General features: G+C 57.9%; 1 pseudogene; it reads left to right on the plus strand.

Annotated features, from left to right (window-relative positions):
- Positions 1-23,798: 23,798 nt before the first annotated feature.
- Positions 23,799-23,887, plus strand: LOC133355265 (U6 spliceosomal RNA; annotated as a pseudogene).
- The last annotated feature ends 555 nt before the right edge of the window (positions 23,888-24,442 follow it).

Here is a 24,442-nt window from a genome sequence, read left to right on the forward strand (position 1 = left end):
GAGACATTTTTAATGAGCTACCGCCCCCCCCCAACCACCTCACAAACACAAAGATGTCCCGTGTAGCCTTTACCAGACTATTGGGGCAAGTGCTGTGTTGGCGAGCACCTGTGAAGGCTGGCACGGCACACGAGGGGGTGGGTTGGTGGCCAGCATCACGCCCAGGCGGGGCTCCCCTTTGTCTTGCCAGCGCTGATGTTTGTTCATCTGCACCAGGTACTCATTTGAGGCTGAGTCGACCTAGGGGTGGCCCGGGACCGCTTCAGATAATCGTCACAGATGTTTGTTGGCAGTGAGCGGGAATCGAACTCGGGTCGCCGGGTTCGTAGCGCAGTGCGCTGATCACTGCGCCACCGCTCCTCTCGCATTCAGGCAAAAGAAGACAAAGATCCCCCGCGTAGCCTTAACAGACTGTTGGGGCAAGTGCTGTTAGCGAGCACCCTATGAATGCCGGCACGACACATAGGGTGGGTGGCCAGCACCACGCTCGGCCGCCTTTGTCTCCCGAGTGGTGATGTTTACGACACATCGCACCAGGTACTCATTTGAGGCCGAGTCGACCTAGGTGAGGCCCAAAACTGGCTCAGATAATCGTCACCGGCGTTGGTGGCCGTGAGCGGGAATCGAACTCGGGTTACCAGGTTTGTAGCGCAGCGCGCTAACCGCTACACTACCGCTCCCCGAATACATACGCGTCTGGACACACACAATTATATATAGAGACAAATATAATTACGCAGGCTCCCCCGCTCCTCCCCCGCCCCTCCCCCCAACCCCTTCCCCAACCCCTCACTACCCTGCATCCGCCCAATGCAGAACCGAGTCAGCACCTTTATAATTAAATGTCCAGCAACCCCTCCCCACACCCCCCTCCTAACACTACCCCTCAACCCACCCCTAGTCTCCCCATACCCCTATCCCACTCCTCGTCTCCCCTCACCCCTATCCCACCCCTCGTCTCCCCAGACCCCTATCCCACCCCTAGTCTCCCCATACCCCTATCCCACCCCTAGTCTCCCCATACCCCTATCCCACCCCTAGTCTCCCCATACCCCTATCCCACCCCTAGTCTCCCCATACCCCTATCCCACCCCTAGTCTCCCCATACCCCTATCCCACCCCTAGTCTCCCCATACCCCTATCCCACCCCTAGTCTCCCCACACCCCTATCCCACCCCTAGTCTCCCCTCACCCCTATCCCACCCCTAGTCTCCCCATACCCCTATCACACCCCTAGTCTCCCCTCACCCCTATCCCACCCCTAGTCTCCCCATACCCCTATCTCACCCCTAGTCTCCCCATACCCCTATCCCACCCCTAGTCTCTCCATACCCCTATCCCACCCCTAGTCTCCCCTCACCCCTATCCCACCCCTAGTCTCCCCATACCCCTATCACACCCCTAGTCTCCCCTCACCCCTATCCCACCCCTAGTCTCCCCACACCCCTATCCTACCCCTAGTCTCCCCATACCCCTATCACACCCCTAGTCTCCCCTCACCCCTATCCCACCCCTAGTCTCCCCATACCCCTATCCCACCCCTAGTCTCCCCAGATCCCTATCCCACCCCCCAAGTCTCCCCATACCCCTATCCCACCCCTAGTCTCCCCTCACCCCTATCCCACCCCACACCCCTATCACACCCCTAGTCTCCCCATACCCCCATCAGACCCCTGTCCAAGCCCTGTTCTCTCCATACCCCTTATTCTACCCACAGCTCATGCTGTTGGGCTAATGGCTCCAAGCGCACGGTGCCAAAACTGCTCGCAGGAGGGAGAGGGGGGGGGGGGAAGAGACGCGAGCAGATGGGGCGGCGGCGGCGTCCCTGCCCCATCGTGCCAACTTGCCGCGTCTGATCTGCCCGGCGCTCCGCTCGTCGTTGCGGGTATTGCTCCGCAAGCCCCTCCGCTATTGCCGGAGGGCGGCTACCTCCAACCGCCCAGCAGCGTTCGGCAACGTGTTCCTAGCCTGGCACGGCCCAGTGGCGTCCTCCGCGAGCCTCCTCGTCCTCCACAGAGGCCGATCTTGGCGCCGCTGGTTACCAGTCGTCGTGTGTGCCGCATTTCTGCTCGTGTCCATGCTGCGCCCGTTTAGCCCCCTCTATTCGGCAAAAAACAGAAGCTGCTTGGGCATGCCGTGGCTCGGCATGTGGGTTACATGGCCCATGCAGCAGCCTCGCATGCTGGAGGAGCTCACTGTGTCCAGATCTCTCAAGGACTCTGTGAGCTCAAACAATCCAGTCTGGTATCACCCAGGATAGATCGTTGGCAGGCAAGCCTGAATGTTTCAAACCGGCTCAGATGTCTCCTCTAAAATGGTCCACGTTTCGCAAGCAATAGGGAAGGGAGGTCACAACTGTGGCCGAGAAAACCCGGAGCTTCGTGTTACGCAGCCGATGAAAATATAATCCGGCTTGACTTGATTCGGCGATGAGATATTTGCCGCCAAAATGGAGCTGGTCATAAGCACACTGCCCAGATATGGGAAACTCCTCCACTCTCTCCACAACTGCCCCGTCACTCATGGGGAGTTGGTGCGGGTAGAGTAATGCATGATTGGGGTTTTTGCTTTGTAGGTGCTGCTCGCTTACAGCACTTGCCCCAACAGACTGTTAAGGCTATGCGGGGGATCTTTGTCTTTTTTTGCCTGAATGCGAGAGGAGCGGTGGCGCAGAGATTAGCGCACTGCGCTACGAACCCGGCGACCCGAGTTTGATTTCCGCGCACGGCTAACAAACATCTGTGACGATTATCTGAACCGGTCCCGGGCCACCCCTAGTTCGACTCAGCCTCAAATGAGTACCTGGTGCACCTATTTGTAGAACCCCCCTCCCTCCCCCCGATTATCATCAGTCTGTAACTCATTTTCCGCTGGTTTGGAAGGATGCCCCGGTGACCCCCCCCCCCCCCCCCCGTTTTAAGAAGGAGGGCTGCATTGATTTGAACAACTAACTCCGTGTGAGGCCGGGAAAGGTCCTGCCAAGGGTTCAACTTCTCCTGGCCAGGCAGCGCGCTGACGAGAGGCTTGCGGAGCCCCAGACCAGGGCAGTCCTGCATGTGCCCCATAGTCTCTGTCCGTCTGCTACAGGAGATGGTATCGGCACATTTCAACAGGACCTACGTCTCTGATTTATTGACCTTGTCAAGGCCTACGATACCATCAATAGGCCAAGGCTCTGGGTTCTTCTTCATGATGTCGAGGGTTTCTGACCGTGTGCTCACAATCATTAAGAACCTTCATCGTTAAGAACCTTAATCATTAAGAACCTTCATCATTAAGAACCTTCATCGTTAAAAACCTTTATCATTAAGAACCTTTATCAATAAGAACCTGAATCGTTAAGAACCTTCATGATTGTACGTAGGTCCGCTTAAAGCTGTGTGGCTGGGAGTCAGAGCCATTCCTTTGCCTTTACACTGCAGTAAATATCACCGCAAATACACACACGCGTACAGGCACACACTGCACGCACACCCACGTCTACAGACATACACACAGACACACAAACACACATGAATAAAGACATGCACAAACATGCAGAGGTTCACACACACACGCGCGCACGAATACACACACGCACAAAAACCAACACAAGCCCACACATTCAAATAGCCACACACACGCACACAAAGACACAGGCCCCCCGTATAGCTTTAGTAGAGGCTCGGGGCAAGTGCTCTTAGCAAGCGCCTATAAAGGCTGGCACGACACACGATGGAGTGGGTGGTCAACACCACGCCCGGCCGCCTTTGTCTCCCCAGTGGCGATGTTTACACACCGCTACACCAGGTACTCATTTGAGGCCGAGTCGATCTCGCACACAGGCGCAAATACACACGCAGACACACGCAGACACAAAGACACACACGAACACTCACACACACGCAGACACACACGCAGACACACGAACACACACACGTAGGCACACGCACAAACACACAGACACATGAACACACACACGCAGACACACACGCAGACACACAGACACACACGAATACGAACACTCACACACACGCAAATACACACGCAGACACACGCAGACACACACGCACACACAGACACACAAACATACACACGCAGGCACACGCACAAACACACAGACACACGAACACACACACGCAGGCACACGCAGACACACGAACACGCACACACACTCACAGACACACACAAACACGCGCAGATGCACGTACACACTCACAGACACACACGAACGCGCGCACACACGCACACACTCACAGACACACACGCGCACACTCACAGACACACACGCGCACACACACAAATCCTCTTTTCGCCTTAAAATCCGCAGAGAATCTCGCGTAATGGAGCCGCGGATCAGCGCGACCCCAGCAGCGAGGTCGCGGGAAACTGGGATGGGGTCACGGGAGGAGGGGCAGGGGATTGAACTTAACCCAGACGGGGGGAGCGGCACGGGCGGACCCCCTCCCCCCCACACTCCTCGCCCCCCACTCCCACCCTGAATCAAACCCCATCACGCGGCGATTACAGTGAGGGTGACAGTTGTGACCCGACCACGACAGACTCTGCGTAATCTTCACATCTCCGTACCCCGAGGGGTGGGGAGGAATGGGTGGTGGAGGAGGGGGAGGGGTCTAGACCCCCATCCCACACACACTCGCCCTCTCTCCTGCTCCCCACGCTCTCTCTTCTCTCGCTCTCAGGAGGCACTCGCTCCCTCCCACGCTCTCCCCCGCGCGTCTCTCTCCATCCCCTCGAGGCGAGCGCTCCGCGCCCCCCCCCCGTTCCCTGTACGTCCATCTCCCCGCGTCTCTCACTTTCTGCTCTCGTTCCCTATCGCTCTCACTCTCTCTTCTCTTCATTCTTTCTCACCCCCCCCCCCCCACGTCTCAGTGCCCCCCTCTCCTTTCTCCCTGTCACTCTCCCGTCTCGCTCTCCCCGTGTCTCTCTGTGAATGCACGCGACTCCCTCCCTCCCTCCTCTCTCAGATCCCGAGTGAGTCATCCCTCCTCTCGACTCTCGCTCTCTCCCACCGCGACATCCACACGCGCAACTCTCCTCCGCCTTCACCAACCCATGCTGAACCAGCGTGGGGAAGTATGGACAAATGCCTCCCCCCCCCCCCATTCCATTGCTGGATTAAAATCTTGTCCAGCAGTGGATTGACCAAGGAGCTGTATATTTTAACTCTAATAATGTAATCATTCACAGTCCCCATTGATATGCCCACTGCTGGATTAGAGCCGCTCCAAGCCCTGTCGGTCACGGGGGTATGTTTGACCATACTTCACCACGCTGGTCAGTGAGTGCCGGATTGGAGAAGTGGGGGGCGAGGGTGGGGGGTGAGTTGACACTCGCCACTGATGTGATCCAAACTCGGGCCGCCGGGTTCCGTGGCGTGGCCGCGCTAACCACTACCGCCACCGCTCCCCGTCGGTGCGCACGTTACGAACGACATCGAATTTCTATTCGAAATGAACCGATCCGCTCCCGCCCGGTGGTGTGGAGGTGGTGGGGGCGGGGGGGGGCGGGGGGGGGCGAGGGGGCTTCCCCCGCTAGGTAAGAACATTGGGGGGGGGGGGCGAGTGGGCGGGGGGGGGGGTAGGCACCCCCTGTTTAATTCATGTCTTTGGCCCTTGCTTATTGCGCTCTGATGAGATGCGCTCCAATATCGGAGCCGAGCTCAGACGCCGCTTTAATAACGCGGAGGAGCGACCGGATTGGGGGGGGGGGGCGCGGAGGGGGGGGGGGCACCCCTCCCACCCCTCCCACCCCTCCCTGCCCTCTCCTCCACCTCCTCTCCCATCCACCCCCTTACAGCTCCCACGGTCAGCAACCCTCTCGTCCACGGATCTAGGGAGTTGGGTGGGGGGGGGTGAAGGGGGGGGTGTAAAGGCGCGGCCCCTGCAATTGCTCGCTCACGGCCACCGCTGACCGAAGGGGCCTCGACTGAAGGCCGCTCTAGAGGTGGGGGTCACACCAACGTCACGCTGCTGGGTCGACAGAAGCGGGCGGGGGGGGGGGGGGCGGAGGGGGGCGAGTGTGCGGTGTGAGAGTTCAAACAAAAACTTTCGCCGTCGTTTCAACGGCCGCACCGGGACGTGGGATCGAACCGTCGAACCTTCTGGAGCGCGAGTCGAGTGAGTGGCTGCCGACTCCCGCTACCCTCGCGAGTAGCGACTCACCTCGCGTCTCATGCCGGGGTCGGGATCGAACCGTGCGCGCGGGTTCAGGGGTCACTGAGCGCACGAGAAGGAGTTGGGTCCTGTTCAGCAATAGAGCCCCCTCCCCTATCAAGTTCATCCATAGCCCCCCCCTCCCCCATAGTGCGGTCTGAGCGAGCCTGTGGTTGTTTGTGTTTACGCTCTGCAGGGAGTGGTGGCGCAGTGGTTAGCGCACTGCCCTACGAACCCGACGACCCGAGTTCGTTTCCCGCCCGCTGCCAACATCGAATACCTGGACCGGCCATGGGCTTCCTCTACGTCGACTCAGCCTTAAATTCGTAGCCGGTGCACTGTGGGGAGACAAAGGCGGTCGGGCCTGGTGCTATAGCCGCACGACACCCGTGCGCGCCCTGTTGGCCTTCATAGGTGCTCGCTAACTGCACTTGCCCCGAACATCTGCTGAGGCTTTGCGGGGGGTCTTTGTCTCGCGCCATCTCCCCGGTCAGCGTGTCGCGCGCTCAGCACAACCACCCATCGTCTCGATTTCACGTTCACGCTCCCGTCACTGCCAAAATCATAATTCCAGCGCCACTCACGAACCCGTCCTCCCGTGATCCACCGACCCCCCACCCCACCCCCCCGTACACCTGTTGCGTGCTGATCCCCCCCCCCTCACTACCCCCCCGCCCCCGCGTTGTGGGGAGGAGCGCGCGGTCGTTCCCGAGCGCGTGGCACGCGTGGCCGAGCCGAGGGGCGGGGCACGTGGGGGTTGTGGAGGGGAGGGGGGAGGAAGGGTACCGTGTGGGGGGGGGGGGGGGGGGTGCGTGGGGGATGGGGGGAGAGGCGCGCTCTGCGGACGCGCGCGGGATGCGAGATTAGAGAGACGGGGGTGGGTGGGGGTCATTTTCTATCCCCTCCCCCTGCCTCCCTCTCGCTCTGATTCCCTCCCTCTCCATCCCAGGTCCCTGCCTCCCTCTGTGTCCCTCCATCCCCCCACCTCCCCCCCCCCACCTCCCCTCCCACCCCCCCTGGCCGCCCGCATCGCGCGGGAGGGAGGGGGGGTAGGAGGTGCTGCTGCTGCTGCGCTGGAAGCGCGCGGAGTCGCGCGGAGCGCAGGGAAGGGGGAGACGCGGGAGAGAGAGCAGCTCTGCGCGGGAGCGCCGCTCATTTCGCATTGGTGCCGCGTCGCGTGCGGTGCCGACGTCGAGAGCGGGGAGAGAGAGAGCGAGAGCGAGAGAGCACCGGGGAGGGAGAGAGACAGAGAGCGCGCGAGAGAGCGCGCACAGGAAAAAGAAGGAAGACACACTGCAGAGAGAGGAGGGAGACGCGGGAGACATGAGCGGCGCGGGAGTGTTCGTGTGCCCGGGCGAGCGGTGAGCGCCCGGCGTGCGTCGAGGAGGAGGAGACCTCGACTCTGCCCGCCGCTGTGGGCCTGGCTCCGCGTGGCCGCGTCTCTGGCTCCGGCTCCCCGCCTGCCCGCGTCCACCCGGGCCTCTTGACCCAGCGAACACAGCGGCCGTGCCCACCACCCCCTTCCCTACTCCGCGTCCCTTACTCGGGGCCAACGCCGGGGTGAGTGCCGGGGTGAGCGCCGGGAGAGGAGAGCGTGGGGGAAATGAGCGCCGGGGGGAGTGGTGGGAGAGAGCGTGGGGGAGTGCTGGGAGAGAGCGTGGAGAGGAGTGCGTGGGGGAGTGCTGGGGGAGAGCGTGGGGGAGTGGTGGGGGAAAGCGTGGGGGAGTGCTGGGGGAGAGCGTGGGGGAGTGGTGGGAGAGAGCGTGGGGGAGTGGTGGGAGAGAGCGTGGGGGAGTGGTGGGGGAGAGCGTGGGGGGAGTGCTGGGAGAGAGTGTGGGGGAATGCTGGGGGAGAGTGTGGGGGAGTGGTGGGAGAGAGTGTGGGGGAGTGGTGGGAGAGAGTGTGGGGGAGTGCTGGGAGAGAGTGTGGGGGAGTGGTGGGGGAGAGCGTGGGGGAGTGTTGGGAGAGAGCGTGGGGAGTGTTGGGAGAGAGCGTGGGGGAGTGCTGGGAGAGAGCGTGGGGGAGTGGTGGGAGAGAGTGTGGGGGAGTGGTGGGAGAGAGTGTGGGGGAGTGGTGGGGGAGAGCGTGGGGGAGTGGTGGGAGAGAGTGTGGGGGAGTGTTGGGAGAGAGTGTGGGGGAGTGCTGGGAGAGAGTGTGGGGGAGTGGTGGGAGAGAGTGTGGGGGAGTGGTGGGAGAGAGCGTGGGGGAGTGGTGGGAGAGAACGTGGGGGAGTGGTGGGAGAGAACGTGGGGGAGTGGTGGGAGAGAGTGTGGGGGAGTGGTGGGAGAGAACGTGGGGGAGTGGTGGGAGAGAGTGTGGGGGAGTGTGGGAGAGAGTGTGGGGGAGTGGTGGGAGAGAGCGTGGGGGAGTGGTGGGAGAGAACGTGGGGGGGAGTGGTGGGAGAGAGTGTGGGGGAGTGGTGGGAGAGAGTGTGGGGGAGTGGTGCGTGGGGGAGTGGTGGGAGAGAGGTGGGAGTGGGAGTGGTGGGAGAGAGTGTGAGGGAGTGGTGGGAGAGAGTGTGGGGGAGTGGTGGGAGAGAGTGTGGGGGAGTGGTGGGAGAGAGTGTGGGGGAGTGGTGGGAGAGAGCGTGGGGGAGTGGTGGGAGAGAACGTGGGGGGAGTGGTGGGAGAGAGTGTGGGGGAGTGGTGGGAGAGAGTGTGGGGGAGTGGTGGGAGAGAGCGTGGGGGAGTGGTGGGAGAGAGCGTGGGGGAGTGGTGGGAGAGAGCGTGGGGGAGTGGTGGGAGAGAGTGTGGGGGAGTGGTGGGAGAGAGTGTGGGGGAGTGCTGGGAGAGAGTGTGGGGGAGTGGTGGGGGAGAGCGTGGGGGAGTGTTGGGAGAGAGCGTGGGGGAGTGTTGGGAGAGAGCGTGGGGGAGTGCTGGGAGAGAGCGTGGGGAGTGGTGGGAGAGAGTGTGGGGGAGTGGTGGGAGAGAGTGTGGGGGAGTGGTGGGGGAGAGCGTGGGGGAGTGGTGGGAGAGAGTGTGGGGGAGTGTTGGGAGAGAGTGTGGGGGAGTGCTGGGAGAGAGTGTGGGGGAGTGGTGGGAGAGAGTGTGGGGGAGTGGTGGGAGAGAGCGTGGGGGAGTGGTGGGAGAGAACGTGGGGGAGTGGTGGGAGAGAACGTGGGGGGAGTGGTGGGAGAGAGTGTGGGGGAGTGGTGGGAGAGAACGTGGGGGAGTGGTGGGAGAGAGTGTGGGGGAGTGGTGGGAGAGAGTGTGGGGGAGTGGTGGGAGAGAGCGTGGGGGAGTGGTGGGAGAGAACGTGGGGGGAGTGGTGGGAGAGAGTGTGGGGGAGTGGTGGGAGAGAGTGTGGGGGAGTGGTGGGAGAGAGCGTGGGGGAGTGGTGGGAGAGAGTGTGGGGGAGTGGTGGGAGAGAGTGTGGGGGAGTGGTGGGAGAGAGTGTGGGGGAGTGGTGGGAGAGAGTGTGGGGGAGTGGTGGGAGAGAGTGTGGGGGAGTGGGTGGGAGAGAGCGTGGGGGAGTGGTGGGAGAGAACGTGGGGGGGAGTGGTGGGAGAGAATGTGGGGGAGTGGTGGGAGAGAGTGTGGGGGAGTGGTGGGAGAGAGCGTGGGGGAGTGGTGGGAGAGAGCGTGGGGGAGTAGGTGGGAGAGAGCGTGGGGGAGTGGTGGGAGAGAGTGTGGGGGAGTGGTGGGAGAGAGCGTGGGGGAGTGGTGGGAGAGAGCGTGGGGGAGTGGTGGGAGAGAACGTGGGGGAGTGGTGGGGGAGAGTGTGGGGGGAGTGGTGGGAGAGAGCGTGGGGGAGGTGGTGGGAGAGAGCGTGGGGGAGTGGTGGGAGAGAGTGTGGGGGAGTGGTGGGAGAGAGCGTGGGGGAGTGGTGGGAGAGAACGTGGGGGAGTGGTGGGAGAGAGTGTGGGGGAGTGGTGGGAGAGAGCGTGGGGGAGTGGTGGGGAGAGAGCGTGGGGGAGTGGTGGGAGAGAACGTGGGGGGAGTGGTGGGAGAGAGTGTGGGGGAGTGGTGGGAGAGAGCGTGGGGGAGTGGTGGGAGAGAGCGTGGGGGAGTGGTGGAGAGTGTGGGGGAGTAGTGGAAGAGAGTGTGGGGGAGTGGTGGAAGAGAGCGTGCGGGGAGTGCTGGGAGAGAGTGTGGGGGAGTGGTGGGGGAGTGGTGGGAGTGCGTGCGGGGAGTGCTGGGGAAGCCGCACGGCTCCTGTCTCCGCGCATGGCCACGCGGAGACGGAGGAGCGGGGTGTGAGCCTCGGGGAGACGAGGGGGGGGGGCAGGGGACCCCACGTGGAGACTAGGGGGTAAACAAGGAGGAGAGACAGGGGGAGGGGCATGCTGGAGGCCACGGAAGTGTGTCTGTGAGACAGGGGGAGACCAGGAGACACGTGGAGGGTACACGGGAAGCTTTCAAAGATGCGGAGAAAGCCGAGTCAGGGTGGGGTCCCTGGGAGTTTTGGGAGCCATGGGGATGCGAGGAGAGACGGCGGGAGCCTTGGGCGAGCTCGGGGGAGCCTAGCAGAGCCATATGGGAGCCAGGGGGAGCCAGGGGAGCCAGGGGGAGACAGGGGGGGCCAGGGGGAGATAGGGGGAGCCAGGGGAGCCATAGGGGAGCCAGGGGGAGCCATGGGGAGCCAAGGGGAGACAGGGGAAGCCAGGGGGAGCCATAGGGGAGACAGGGGGAGCCAGGGGAGCCAGGGGGAGCCATAGGGGAGACAGGGGAAGCCATGGGGAGCCAAGGGGAGACAGGGGAAGCCAGGGGAGCCAGGGGGAGCCATAGGGGAGACAGGGGGAGCCAGGGGGAGCCAGGGGGAGCCAGGGGGAGACAGGGGGAGCCATAGGGGAGCCAGGGGGAGCCATGGGGAGCCAGGGGGAGACAGGGGGAGCCAGGGGGAGACAGGGAGAGCCAGGGGGAGACAGGGGAGACAATGCTTGCGAATGGAACTGTGTGGGACATATGATAGACGGGTGGAGTTTCGTGAGGTATTGGAGGGTGTGAAGGACTTGGAGAGAGTCTCAGGGGACCCGTGCGGGTGTGAGGAGGGGGTGGGGTCCTTGGGGAGTCTCGGGGAGATCGGGGTGAGACCAGGGGACCCTGGGGGGGGGGGGGCATAGGGGATCCAGAGGAACCCTGAGGGTGACGGGAAGTCGTGGAACAGACGTGGGACCCCTCCAGGTGAGCGGCGCAGGTGCGCGGAGACCCCCCCTCACTCCCCCTCTCACCCCTCCCCCTCTCACCCCCCCCTCTCACCCCCCTCCCTCAACCCCTCTCACCCGTCCTTCTTCACCACCACCCTTTAATTACCCCAGCTCCGCCAGGACCCCGCTAGGAGACCCCCTGTTGGATCTCCCCCGGCCAGAGATCGAGTTTCGTTCTTGTCACCGGCCGCCACACGAGGGCGCCACCCCTCCGCGCACGAGGGGGGCTCGGGAACGACCCCCGTCGGGACCCCCGTGGAGCGGACCCCGGGACCCCGAACCCCGGGACTTGGGGGAGCGACCCCGCGCTAAGTGGAGGTGAGAGGCTGCGACACTGACACTCTTAACACAGACACACAAAAAGACAAAGATCCCCCGTATAGCCTTAACAGACTGTAGGGGCAAGTGCTGTTAGCGAGCACCTATGAAGGCCGGAACGGTACACGAGGGGGTGGGTGGCCAGCACCACGCCCGGCCGCCTTTGTCTCCCCAGTGGCGATGTTTACACACCGCACCATGTACTCATTTAAGGCTGAGTCGACCTAGGGGAGGCCCAGGACCGGTTCAGATAATCGTCACTGGTGTTAGCCGTGAGCGGGTATCGAACCCGGGTCGCCAGGTTCATAGCGCAGCGCTCCCCACACTGACACACAGACACTGACACACAGACACACAGACACTGACACACTGACACACACACACTGACACACTGACACACTGAAACACTGGCACTGACACACTGATACTAACACACTGACACTGACACACTGACACACTGACACACTGACACTCTAACACTGACACACAGACACTGACACACTGACACAGTAACACTGACACACTGACACTGACACACCGACACACTGACACACTGACACTCTACGCCAGTGATTCTTCACCTTTACTGCAGCCTTGCACCCCGTTGGTTCACAGTCGCTACAACAAAGTACAGAGTTCATCTTCTTGGTTCTTTCGGTAAAGTCACGTAGAAGGGAGATAATAAAATAATAAAAATAAAACATAATAAAACACAATTCTCACATTATTATGTTTTATTTTTATTATTTTATTATCTCCCTTCTACGTGACTTTACCGAAAGAACCAAGAAGATGAATCCTTGCAGTCACGAAAGCTTTAAATCGAAATTTAAAGTGCAGAGTTGATCACACACACACACATGGCGGGTTTGATGAAACAAAGTTAGTTGTTACTTCACGTGCCAATGCTCAATTTGTGTTTTCGATTATTTACCTTCGAAACAAATCTGGCCACGTCTCGTACCCCCCAAGTTAAAAAGAACCACTGCCCTGTAATAACACGCTGACACTCTAACGCTCTTCACGAACACTCAAACACTCTTATCTGCAGGACCTCTTTGCATATGAACACTGCTTTACTCCCATAAAGGGAAACACATTGTCCTGCGGAGGGAGCTGGTAGGAACGTTGGGTTGCTCGGTCAATGGCCAGGGTCAACGGCGGCGTGGTGTATTCCGCAAATATGCCCGACTGTGAGGGCGGGCACAAGCCGGCGTGAGTAGGTTAAACGTTGAGTTTTATAAGGGCACCACGGGGTGACCAGCCCCTCCCCACCCAGCCCAACCCCTCACACCCCCCACCCAGTCCCACCCTCCCCACCCAGCCCCTCCCCACTCTCCCCACCCAGCCGCTCCCCACCCAGCCCCACCCTCCCCACCCAGCCCCTCCCCTCCCCACCCTCCCCACCCAGCCCCTCCCCACCCAGCCCCTCCCCACCCAGCCCATCCCCACCCCACCCAGCCCCTCCCCACCCTCCCCACCCAGCCTCTCCCCACCCTCCCCTCTCCACCCAGCCCCACCCCTCCCATTTTTGAATGCACGATGGACGGACGGACACAATAATCCCCTGTGGGCTGGTGGAACCAGGTGGTTCCTACCAGTAAAAAGCCTCTTCTTACTCAATCGCTCTTCACTAACACTCTTCACTAACACTCTTCACTAACACCCCGCACTAACATCCCGCACTGACACACACTCTACACTAACACTCTCGCAAACTCCAGGCCTATTACTCACTCTGTACTAACTCGAGCGCTAACCTCAACCTGCATCCAAAATCTCTGACCCTGCCTTCGGCTTCTAACGCGAACCCAAAGCACATCGCGGTCTCTACGCGACTGCCTAACTCCGGCGCTAACTCCGATACTAACTCTGGCGCTAACTCCGATACTATCTCTGGCGCTAACTCCGATACTAACTCTGCGCTAACGCCAGCACTTTACTCTGGCGCTGACTTCGATACTAACTCTGTGCTAACTCCGATACTAACTCTGGCACTAACTCCGATACTAACTCTGGCGCTGACTTCGATTCTAACTCTGGCGCTGACTTCGATACTAACTCTGGCACTAACTCCGATACTAACTCTGGCGCTAACCCCGATACTAACTCTGTGCTAACTCCGATACTAACTCTGCGCTAACGCCAGCACTTTACTCTGGCACTAACTCCGATACTAACTCTGTGCTAACTCCGATACTAACTCTGGCACTAACTCCGATTCTAACTCTGTTGCTAACTCCGATACTAACTCTGGCGCTAACTCCGATGCTAACTCTGTTGCTAACTCCGATACTAACTCTGGCGCTAACTCCGATGCTAACTCTGTGCTAACTCCGATGCTAACTCTGGCGCTAACTCCGATGCTAACTCTGGCGCTAACTCCGATGCTAACTCTGGCGCTGACTTCGATACTAACTCTGTGCTAACTCCGATACTAACTCTGGCACTAACTCCGATGCTAACTCTGGCGCTAACTCCGATACTAACTCTGGCGCTAACTCCGATGCTAACTCTGGCGCTAACTCCGATGCTAACTCTGGCACTAACTCCGATACTAACTCTGGCGCTGACTTCGATACTAACTCTGTGCTAACTCCGATGCTAACTCTGGCGCTAACTCCGATGCTAACTCTGGCGCTAACTCCGATACTAACTCTGGCGCTAACTCCGATGCTAACTCTGGCGCTAACTCCGATGCTAACTCTGGCGCTAACTCCGATACTAACTCTGGCGCTAACTCCGATGCTAACTCTGGCACTAACTCCGATGCTAACTCTGGCGCTAACTCCGATACTAACTCTGGCACTAACTCCGATGCTAACTCTGGCACTAACTCCGATGCTAACTCTGTTGCTAACTCCGATGCTAACTCTGGCGCTAACTCCGATACTAACTCTGGCGCTAACTCCGATACTAACTCTGTTGCTAACTCCGATGCTAACTCTGTTGCTAACTCCGATGCTAACTCTGTTGCTAACTCCGATACTAACTCTGGCGCTAACTCCGATACTAACTCTGGCGCTAACTCCGATACTAACTCTGGCGCTAACTCCGATACTAACTCTGGCGCTAACTCCGATACTAACTCTGTTGCTAACTCCGATGCTAACTCTGGCACTAACTCCGATACTAACTCTGGCGCTAACTCCGATACTAACTCTGTTGCTAACTCCGATGCTAACTCTGGCGCTAACTCCGATACTAACTCTGGCGCTAACTCCGATACTAACTCTGTTGCTAACTCCGATGCTAACTCTGTTGCTAACTCCGATGCTAACTCTGTTGCTAACTCCGATACTAACTCTGGCGCTAACTCCGATACTAACTCTGTTGCTAACTCCGATACTAACTCTGTTGCTAACTCCGATACTAACTCTGGCGCTAACTCCGATGCTAACTCTGGCGCTAACTCCGATACTAACTCTGGCGCTAACTCCGATACTAACTCTGTGCTAACTCCCATACTAACTCTGCGCTAACTCCGGCACTAACTCTGCGCTAACTCCGATACTAACTCTGTGCTAACTCCGATACTAACTCCGATACTAACTCTGGCGCTAACTCTGGCGCTAACTCTGGCGCTAACTCTGGCGCTAACACCCACTGTCGTACTAACACGAACTCTCGTGCTAACACCGACTAGAGTACTAACACTGACACTAGCTCATGTACACTAGTAGAGTACTAACACCAACTCTAGTACTAACACCAACTCTAGTACTAACACAAACTCTAGTACTAACACCAACTCTAGTACTAACACCGACTAGAGTACTAACACCAACTCGAGCACTAACACCGACTAGTACTAACACAGACTATAGTACTAACACCGACTCATGTACGAACACCATCTCTTTAGCACTAACACCGACCGCACCACCAACACGATCCCGATCTGTACCCAGCTCACTACCCCCAGCCGCTGTAGTCCTCCGCGCCCCCCCCCCCCCCCGGACCTCATCACCGTCACCCCGCGGGGAACCGTTCCGCGAGACACGAGACGATCTTTAGCAGGTAAATGGCCCCTCCCCCCCGTATAGCCTCTAGCAGACTGTAGGGGCAAGTGCTGCTGGCGAGTAAGCGTCTAACGAAGGCCGGCAAGGCACACGAGAAGATGGCCAGTAACCACGCCCGGCCGCCTTTGTCTCCCTAGGTGTTAGCGACGTTGTTCCACGTATAATTTTTTTACTGCACACTGCATATTTGAGGCTGAGTCGACCTAGGGGGCGGCCAAGTCCCGTGACCGTTGCAGGGTTGGAGGTCCCCCCCCCCCCCACAATGACAGTGATCCACAAGAGTTGTCAATTTTAATAATTATTTCAATCACCACATTTTATTTCAGAAAACAACAAATGTGGAAAAATAATAATATTGTATCGTACGAGCAGCCTGCACCTGACCGTCTGGCCGTTCGTGCCTCCAGCCAGCCAGCCAGCAAAACTTGTTTTCTAATACAGTATAGAACAGTATATTAATTTAGAATATTAAGAAGAAATTAAGTAGGTAAATTGACAATTATGTGTGTGTGTGTCAGTGCGTGCGATTGTCAACGATGGCAGGAAGTGTATAATTGATGAGCCCTACGTGCCGGGATGATGATGATGATGACGAAGGGTCATTTCCTGAAACGTCGTCAATAATTACCGTTGTCTTCAAAGCACACACGCGCGCGGTGTGATTGACAGGTCGTGTTGTTAATTGATTGTTGTGAGGGTTAGAGTGCGTAACAACGGGGTGTGTGGGTACGTGTAGGTGTGTGGGTATTCGGGCGATGATTTATACCCGCAATCCTCGTGAATTGCAACACAAAGCAGACAAAGGTCCCCCGTGTAGCCCGTAACGGACTATCGGGACAAGCGCTGTTAGCGAGCACCTATGAAGGACGTCTCAAACACGTGGACACACAATGGGGCATTTTTTGCCAGGTCCAAAATGATGAGAAATATAAGAATAGGCTTTCTGAAGCCTATTCCTCGTTGCTCATGACAAAGACACATCCAAAGATCCCCCGTATAGCCTTAACAGACTGTTCGGGCAAGTGCTGTTAGCGAGCAGCACCTATGAAGGCCGGAATGGTACACGAGGGAGTGGCCCATTACCGGTTCAGATAATCGTCAGTGACGGGAATCACGTACACACACACGTACACACACACACACGTACACACACACACGCACACACACACGTACACACACACACGTACGTACACACACGTACACACACACGTGCACACACGTACACACACACACGTACACACACACGTGCACACACGTACACACCCACACGTACACACAGATACACGTACACACACACACACGTACACACAGATACACGTACACACAGATACACGTACACACAGATACACGTACACACACACACACGTACACACAGACACGTACACACACACGGACACACACGTACACACACACGTACACACACACATACACACACGTACACACATGTAAACACACACACACGCACACACAGATACACACACGTACACACACACGTACACACAGATACACGTACACATACACACGTACATAGATATACGTACACACACGTACACAGACACACACACACGTACACAGATAAACGTACACACATACACGTACACACACACGTACACAGACACACGTACACGGATACGCGTATAGGTAGACGCGTGTAACGTTCAGACATGAAAATACGTAAACCCGTAGGCACAAAGACAAATACCTCCCGTGTAGCCTACACAGACTGTTGGGGCAAGTGCTGTTTAGCGAGTAACACCTTTGAAGGCACACGAGTGGTGGTGTGATCACCACGCCTTCGTCTCTACAGGTTCTCATTTGAGGCTGAGTCGACCTAGGGGAGGTCCAGGGTCGGTTTAGATAATTGTCACTGATAACACGCGCATAAACACACACACGCATACACACACACGCATGCACACACACGCATACATAGACACACACATATATATACAATCTAAGCAAAGGTAGGCACATTCACATACGTTGTATAGGGGTTATTTTTTATTTTCTAGTAGCACTAACCGAATGAAAATAACCGGCTATTTTGTTTCGGTTACCGGTTTTTGCCGCACGTATATCAGCCGTCAAACTTGTTGGGGGTGAGGGGTTCTTACGCTGGGTCGCCGGTATATATGATCCCATCTCCGGGCGCGGCAGTTAAAACAATGGGTGGAGGGGTGGGTGGAGGGGTGGGCGAGTTTCTCAGATCTCCCTCCATCGCCGCCTCTGTCCACCCAACAGTGTCAGGTGGGGTAAAGGGTGGGTACCCTCACCTATCCCAAGGCTGGTCGCTCGGCTGGTGCCGAGGTCAAATGATGATTACCACGCGGTGACTTGGGCCGCCGTGCCGTTTGTACGTTCGCGTGTACCGAGAATCAACGGCGTAACTCGTTCCACGGGAAACGGTTACCGGTTTTTTTTTTAAATACGCAGTAATACGCAGACTTCCCCCATCCCCACTCCCCTCTCCCCTTCCCGGGGTCGCTTCGTCGTTGTTAGCGAGCCCCTATTAAGGTGGTGACGAGCGAGCGAGTGTGGTCAATTATAAGCGCGACCGCCTTTGTCTCTCCAGTGCGTGATGCGTGCGAGTACCCGACATAGTGCGGCCGAGTCAGCTTCAGGAGCGCGTTCGGATTTCGCTCGCCTCTGATGTTGGCCGTGGTCCCGAACCGAATGTCTGGCGGCCGGGGGTGGGGGGGGGGGTGTAGCGCGCAGTGCGCAAACCACGCACGCTGCCGCTACACCGCTCCGTTTACAAAGACAAAGGTCCCCCGTGAGGCCTTGGGGGCAAGTTGCTGTAAGCGAGTAGCACCTCTTAAGGCCGATACGACACACGAGGGAGTGGGGTGGGGCAGCACCACGCCTAGCCGCCTTTGTATCCCTAGTGCTGCTGTTTTACACATTGGACCAGGTGCTCATTTGAGGCTGAGTCGACCTAGGGAAGGCCACGGGCGATTCAGATTATTAATCGCAGCCGGTGTTGGCCATACAACAAAGATAAAGATCCCCCGTATAGCCTTAATAGACCTTTGGGGCAAGTGCTGTTAGCGAGCACCTATAAAGGCCAGAACGGTACACGAGGGGGTCGATGGCTAGTCCCACGCCCGGCCGCCTTTGTCTCCCCAGTGGTGATGTTAACACCCCACCAGGTACTCATTTGAGGCTGAGTCGACCTAGGGGAGGCCCGGGACCGGTTCAGATCATTGTCACTGGTGTTGGCCGTGAGCGGGAATCGAACTCGGGTCGCCAGGTTTGTAGTGCAGTGCGCTAACCGCTACACTATCGCTACCCAATACTCCCGTGCCATACACACACACACGTGCACATCCATTCGACAAATACAATGACCCTCCATATAGCCTTACAGCCTTTGTGGGTAACAAGTGTGGTGAGCGAGCGCCCGTGAAGAAGGCAGAGAGGGCGGTGTGTGGTCCAGTACCACGGCCGGCTACCTTTGTGTCCCCGATCATAAAAACTCTTACACTGGCCCCCCACTCTCACGCTCGCGTGGCCCGGGGCGGTCACCACGACTCGTCGCCTCGTCTCCCGCCCCCGGGCGCGCGTGGGGAGGCGAGCCCAGGCATCGCCTCTCCGTGCATCTCTCGCGATCTCCCCACCACCACCATCACCACCACCATCACCCCCACCACCATCACCACCACCATCACCACCACCACCACCACCTCTCATGTGTTTCCGTCTCTCCACGTCTCCAGTTTTCACGTCGTCTCCCCATCTCCCGTCTATTCCGCTTCTCGTCATTCTCTCCGTGTCTACAATATCCCCGTGTCTCCAATATCCCCGTGTCTCTCTTCCCCCTGTGTCTCCAATATCCCCGTGTCTACAATATCCCCGTGTCTCCAATATCCCCGTGTCTCTCTTCTCCCCGTGTCTACAATATCCCCGTGTCTCCAATATCCCCGTGTCTCTCTTCTCCCCGTGTCTACAATATCCCCGTGTCTCCAATATCCCTGTGTCTCTCTTCCCCCTGTGTCTCCAATATCCCCGTATCTCTATCCTCCCCGTGTCTCTCTTCTCCCCGTGTCTCTATTCTCCGCGTGTCTCCAATATCCCCGTATCTCTCTTCCCCCCATGTCTATATCCTCCCCGTGTCTCCAATATCTCCGCGTCTCCCTTCCCCCCGTGTCTCTCTTCTCCCCGTGTCTCTCTTCCCCCCGTATCTCTCTTCTCCTCGTGTCTCCCGTCTCATCACTGCGTCCCTCCCCGTTCCCCGTGTCTGTTCCCCCCGTGTCGACTGCCTCCCCGTATTTCCCGTCTCCCTCGATCACCACCTCCCCGTGTCTCCCGCTCTGCCGTGCACCGCATCGCCACGCACCGTCTCTCCCGTGCCTCTCCTCCCGTCGTACCTCTCCGCGTTTAATTTGCACCCGTGCCTCTCCCCCCGTGTCCCCGCGCCTGTGCCGTGTCTCTCCGTCTCGTCTCCAGTCGTGTCTCTCTCCCGTCTCCCAGTGGATCCCGTGTCTCCCGTCTCCCCACGTCTCCCCGTGTCTCCGCGTCTACCCGTGTCCCTGTATCTCCCGTCTCCCGGCGTCTCCCCGTCTCCCCACGTCTCCCCGTGTCTCCGCGTCTATCCGTGTCCCCGTGTCTCCGCGTCTCCCCACGTCTTCCCGTGTCTCCGCGTCTACCCGTGTCCCCGTGTCTCCGCGTCTCCCCACGTCTTCCCGTGTCTCCGCGTCTACCCGTGTCCCTGTATCTCCCGTCTACCCGCGTCTCCCCGTGTCTCCCAGCATCTCCGCGTCTCCCCACGTCTCCCCGTGTCTCCCGTCTCCACGTCTCCCCACGTCTACCCGCGTCTCCGCGTCTCCCCACGTCTCCCCGTGTCTCCCGTCTCCGCGTCTCCCCACGTCTCCCCGTGTCTCCACGTCTACCCGTGTCTCCGCGTCTCCCCACGTCTCCCCGTGTCTCCACGTCTCCCCGTGTCTCCGGGTCTCTCCGCGTCTCCCCGTGTCTCCGCGTCTCTCCCCACGTCTACCCGCGTCTCTCGTCTTCCAGAGTTTCCCCGTCCCTCCCCGTCTCTCCGCCGTACAAAAAAAACTTCGAGCAAAAACATCTGCACCCCCCCATCCTCCTCCTCCTCTTCTCAATCGATGGCTGTCAAAGGGTGAGACGAACCATGGAGAACTCTCCCAAACTCTCTCGCGAACTCTCCCGAACTCTCTCTCAAACTCTCTCGCGAACTCTCTCGCGCTCTCCCTGCAGCTCTCCGACTCCTCGTGCCGCTGTCTCCGTGGGCGCTCCGCTCCGCTCGTCCATTCAGGCGCATCAAGACAGTCTGCAGTGCCGACAGTATATGTGACCTGCAGGTCTCGACAGTATACACACATACACTGTCACTATATATACACACCGTATAGAAACTCACCGTTATAAGGTCACAATCGATGGAAGCAGTAGCGCAGATGGTAGCACGCTGTACTACGAACCAGGCAAACCTGAGTTCGGTCCCCGCTCACGGCTGACATCAGCGACGATGTTCCGAAGAGGTCCTGGACCTCCACTAGGTCGACTCAGCCTCAAATGAGCACCTTGTGCGGCGTGTAAACATCGCCACTGGGAGGACAAAGGCAGCCGGGCGTGGTGCTGGCCACCCACCCCCTCGTGTGCCGTGCCTGCCTGCACAGGCGCTACTCGCTAACAGCACTTGCCCCGACAGTCTGTTAAGGCTATACGGGGGATCTTTTTCTTTGCGGAGCGGTGGCGCAGTGGTCAACACGTGATTCACATACCGGGCCACCCCGCCTTGTCAGCATGTGGCGTCCCCAACTCTCGTCGTCATCGGCGATCTCTAAGGAGCTCTCTCTCTCTGTCTCTGTGTTTGTGTTACGAATAGGGCCGTTGCCCGAAACGTCGCCTATTTTATATATTTCCACACGTTTCACTTCAGGGCCACACAAAGTGTTATATGATGTTTCGAGTTGTTATACGCACACACAGGCAGGCAGGCACAAAAAAGACAAAGATCCCCCGTATAGCCTTAACAGGCTGTTGGGCCAAGTGGTGTTAGAGAACACACATGAAAGCCGGCACGGCACACGCGGGGGTGGGTGTCCAGCACCACGCCCGGCCGCCTTTGTCTCCCCAGCGACGATATTTACACACCGCCACCAGGTACTCATTTGAGGCTGAGTCGACCTAGGGGAGGCCCATACAAAGAGAGGAGACGAGGCGATAGTTTGCAGATAGAATGGAGAGGAGGGTAGAAAGGAGAGAGAGCGAGCGAGTTGGGAGAGAGACGAGAACAGAGAGCGACAGACAAGCGAGATGAGAGCGTGACATTAAAGAGAGTCTGTGTGTATATAAAGATCCCCCGCATAGCCTTAACAGACTGTTGGGGCAAGTGCTGTTAGCGAGCACCTACGAAGGCCGGCACGGCACACGAGGGGGTGGGTGTCCAGCACCACGCCCGGCCGCCTTTGTCTCCCCAGTGACGATGTTTACACACCGCCACCAGGTACTCATTTGAGGCTGAGTCGACCTAGGGGAGGCCCAGATAATCGTCACCGATGTTGGCCGTCAACGGGAATCGAACTCGGGTCGCCGGGTTCGTAGCGCGGCGCGCTAACCGCTGCACCACCGCTCACGCACACACACACATATACACACACGCGTGTGTGTGTATGTATATGTGCGTATATGTGAACTATGACAATCATAAATATATATTGCCGTGTGAAAATTAAACACGGTGGAGCGCGCCGCTCGGAGATTATTGAATTCGAGCTGCCGGGACAGACAGCCTCATCCGGCGCGCGGCCGCGTAACGAGCGGGACAGGCGGGCGGCGGGGAGGAGGGGACTGCGAATGCTCGCGTGATCATTAGCCGCGAGTCGAGCGCTCGGTGAGACAGAGAGACGTGGAGACTCGCGCTGATGATGCTGCTGCTGCTGCTACGACTGTCGCCAGTGACTCGAAGAGATGAATTAGAGAGGCAGAGAGAGAGAGAGGGTGGAAGAGAGAGAGAGACAGAAGAAAGGAATTGAAGAAATGCGGGGGAGTGGAGGGAGTGGGTGAGATGGTGGTGGTGGTGATGTTGGTGCTGCTGCTGCTGCTACGACTGTCGCCAGTGACTCGAAGAGATGAATTAGAGAGGCAGAGAGAGAGAGAGGGTGGAAGAGAGAGAGAGACAGAAGAAAGGAATTGAAGAAATGCGGGGGAGTGGAGGGAGTGGGTGAGATGGTGGTGGTGGTGATGTTGGTGCTGCTGCTGCTGCTACGACTGTCGCCAGAGACTAGAAGAGATGAATTAGAGAGGCAGAGAGAGAGAGAGGGTGGAAGAGAGAGAGAGACAGAAGAAAGGAATTGAAGAAATGCGGGGGAGTGGAGGGAGTGGGTGAGATGGTGGTGGTGGTGATGTTGGTGCTGCTGCTGCTGCTACTGCTGTCACCAGAGACTCGAAGAGAGGGATTGGAGAGACAGATGTCGAAAGCAAGGAGCAGTGGGCGATGGAGGAGGCCGTGTGCTCGGTGGCAGATGACGGGGAGCTCTGCATGCTGATATGAGCTACCCGTCGGAGGCCGTTGGACTGCGAGAAGGGCTGGGTGCAGAGCGAGAGAGTGAGCGAGAGAGTGAGCGAGAGGTGGGGGTTTAACATAAAGCTAAGTTTAAAAATGTAAAAAAAAAAATTACGAAATGATGAACGAAGCAAAGTGCCGAATACACCGAGCATCTTATTGTTTCCACTGATCGTAAAAAAAAAGAGTGAGCGAGAGAGTGACCGAGAGAGAGAGAGCGAGAGAGTGAGCGAGAGGTGGGGGTTTACATAAAGCAAAGTTATTTAAAAAAAAAGAAATTACGAAATGATGAACGAAGCAAAGTGCCGACTACACCGAGCATCTTCTTGTTTCCACTAATCTTCAAAAAATATAGTGAGCGAGAGAGTGACCGAGAGAGTGAGCGAGAGAGTGAGTGAGAGGGTGGGATTTACATAAAGCAAAGTTATTAAAAAAAAATTACGAAATGATGAACGAAGCAAAGTGCCGACTACACCGAGCATCTTCTTGTTTCCACTGATCGTAAAAAAAAGAGTGAAATAGAATTGGAAAGGCACGGGCGGACACGGTGAGTCTCGCGCTGATGAGGCTGCTGATGCGATCAGAGGCGAGAGACGACTGAGAGACGGGACGAGAGTGAAAGACACTTGCTTCGGCAGTACGTATACTGAAATTGGAACGATACAGAGAAGATTAGCATGGCCCCTGCGCAAGGATGGCACGCAAATTCGAGAGAGGGGGAGGGGAGAGAAAGAAAGAAAGAGAGGCGAGAGAGCCAAATACAAAGAGAGGAGACGAGGCGATAGTTTGCAGATAGAATGGAAAGTAGGGAGATAGAGCGAGCGAGTTGGGAGAGAGACGAGAAGAGAGAGCGACAGACAGGCGAGATGAGAGCGTGACATTCAAGAAAGTCTGTGTGTATGTAAAGATCCCCCGTGTAGCCTTAACAGACTGTTGGGGCAAGTGCTGTTAGCGAGCACCTACGAAGGCCGGCACGGCACACAAGGGGGTGGGTAGTTTCCCACGCCCGGCCGCCTTTGTCTTCCCAGTGAGGTACTCATTTGAGGCTGAGTTGACCTAAGGGAGGCCCAGGACCCGTTCAGATAATCGTCAGTAGTGTTAACCGTGAGCGGGAATCAAACTCGGTTCGCAGGTTAGTGGCGCAGCACAGCTAACCGCTGCACTACCGCTCCTCCCCCGCACACACATATAAAGATAAAGATCCCCCTATAGCCTTAACAGACTGTAGGGGCAAGTGCTGTTAGCGAGCACCTATGAAGGCCGGAACGGT

Source organism: Lethenteron reissneri, chromosome 6 (assembly GCF_015708825.2).
Source record: "Lethenteron reissneri isolate LAM-NWPU_2019-01 chromosome 6, ASM1570882v1, whole genome shotgun sequence".
Taxonomy (NCBI): domain Eukaryota; kingdom Metazoa; phylum Chordata; class Hyperoartia; order Petromyzontiformes; family Petromyzontidae; genus Lethenteron; species Lethenteron reissneri.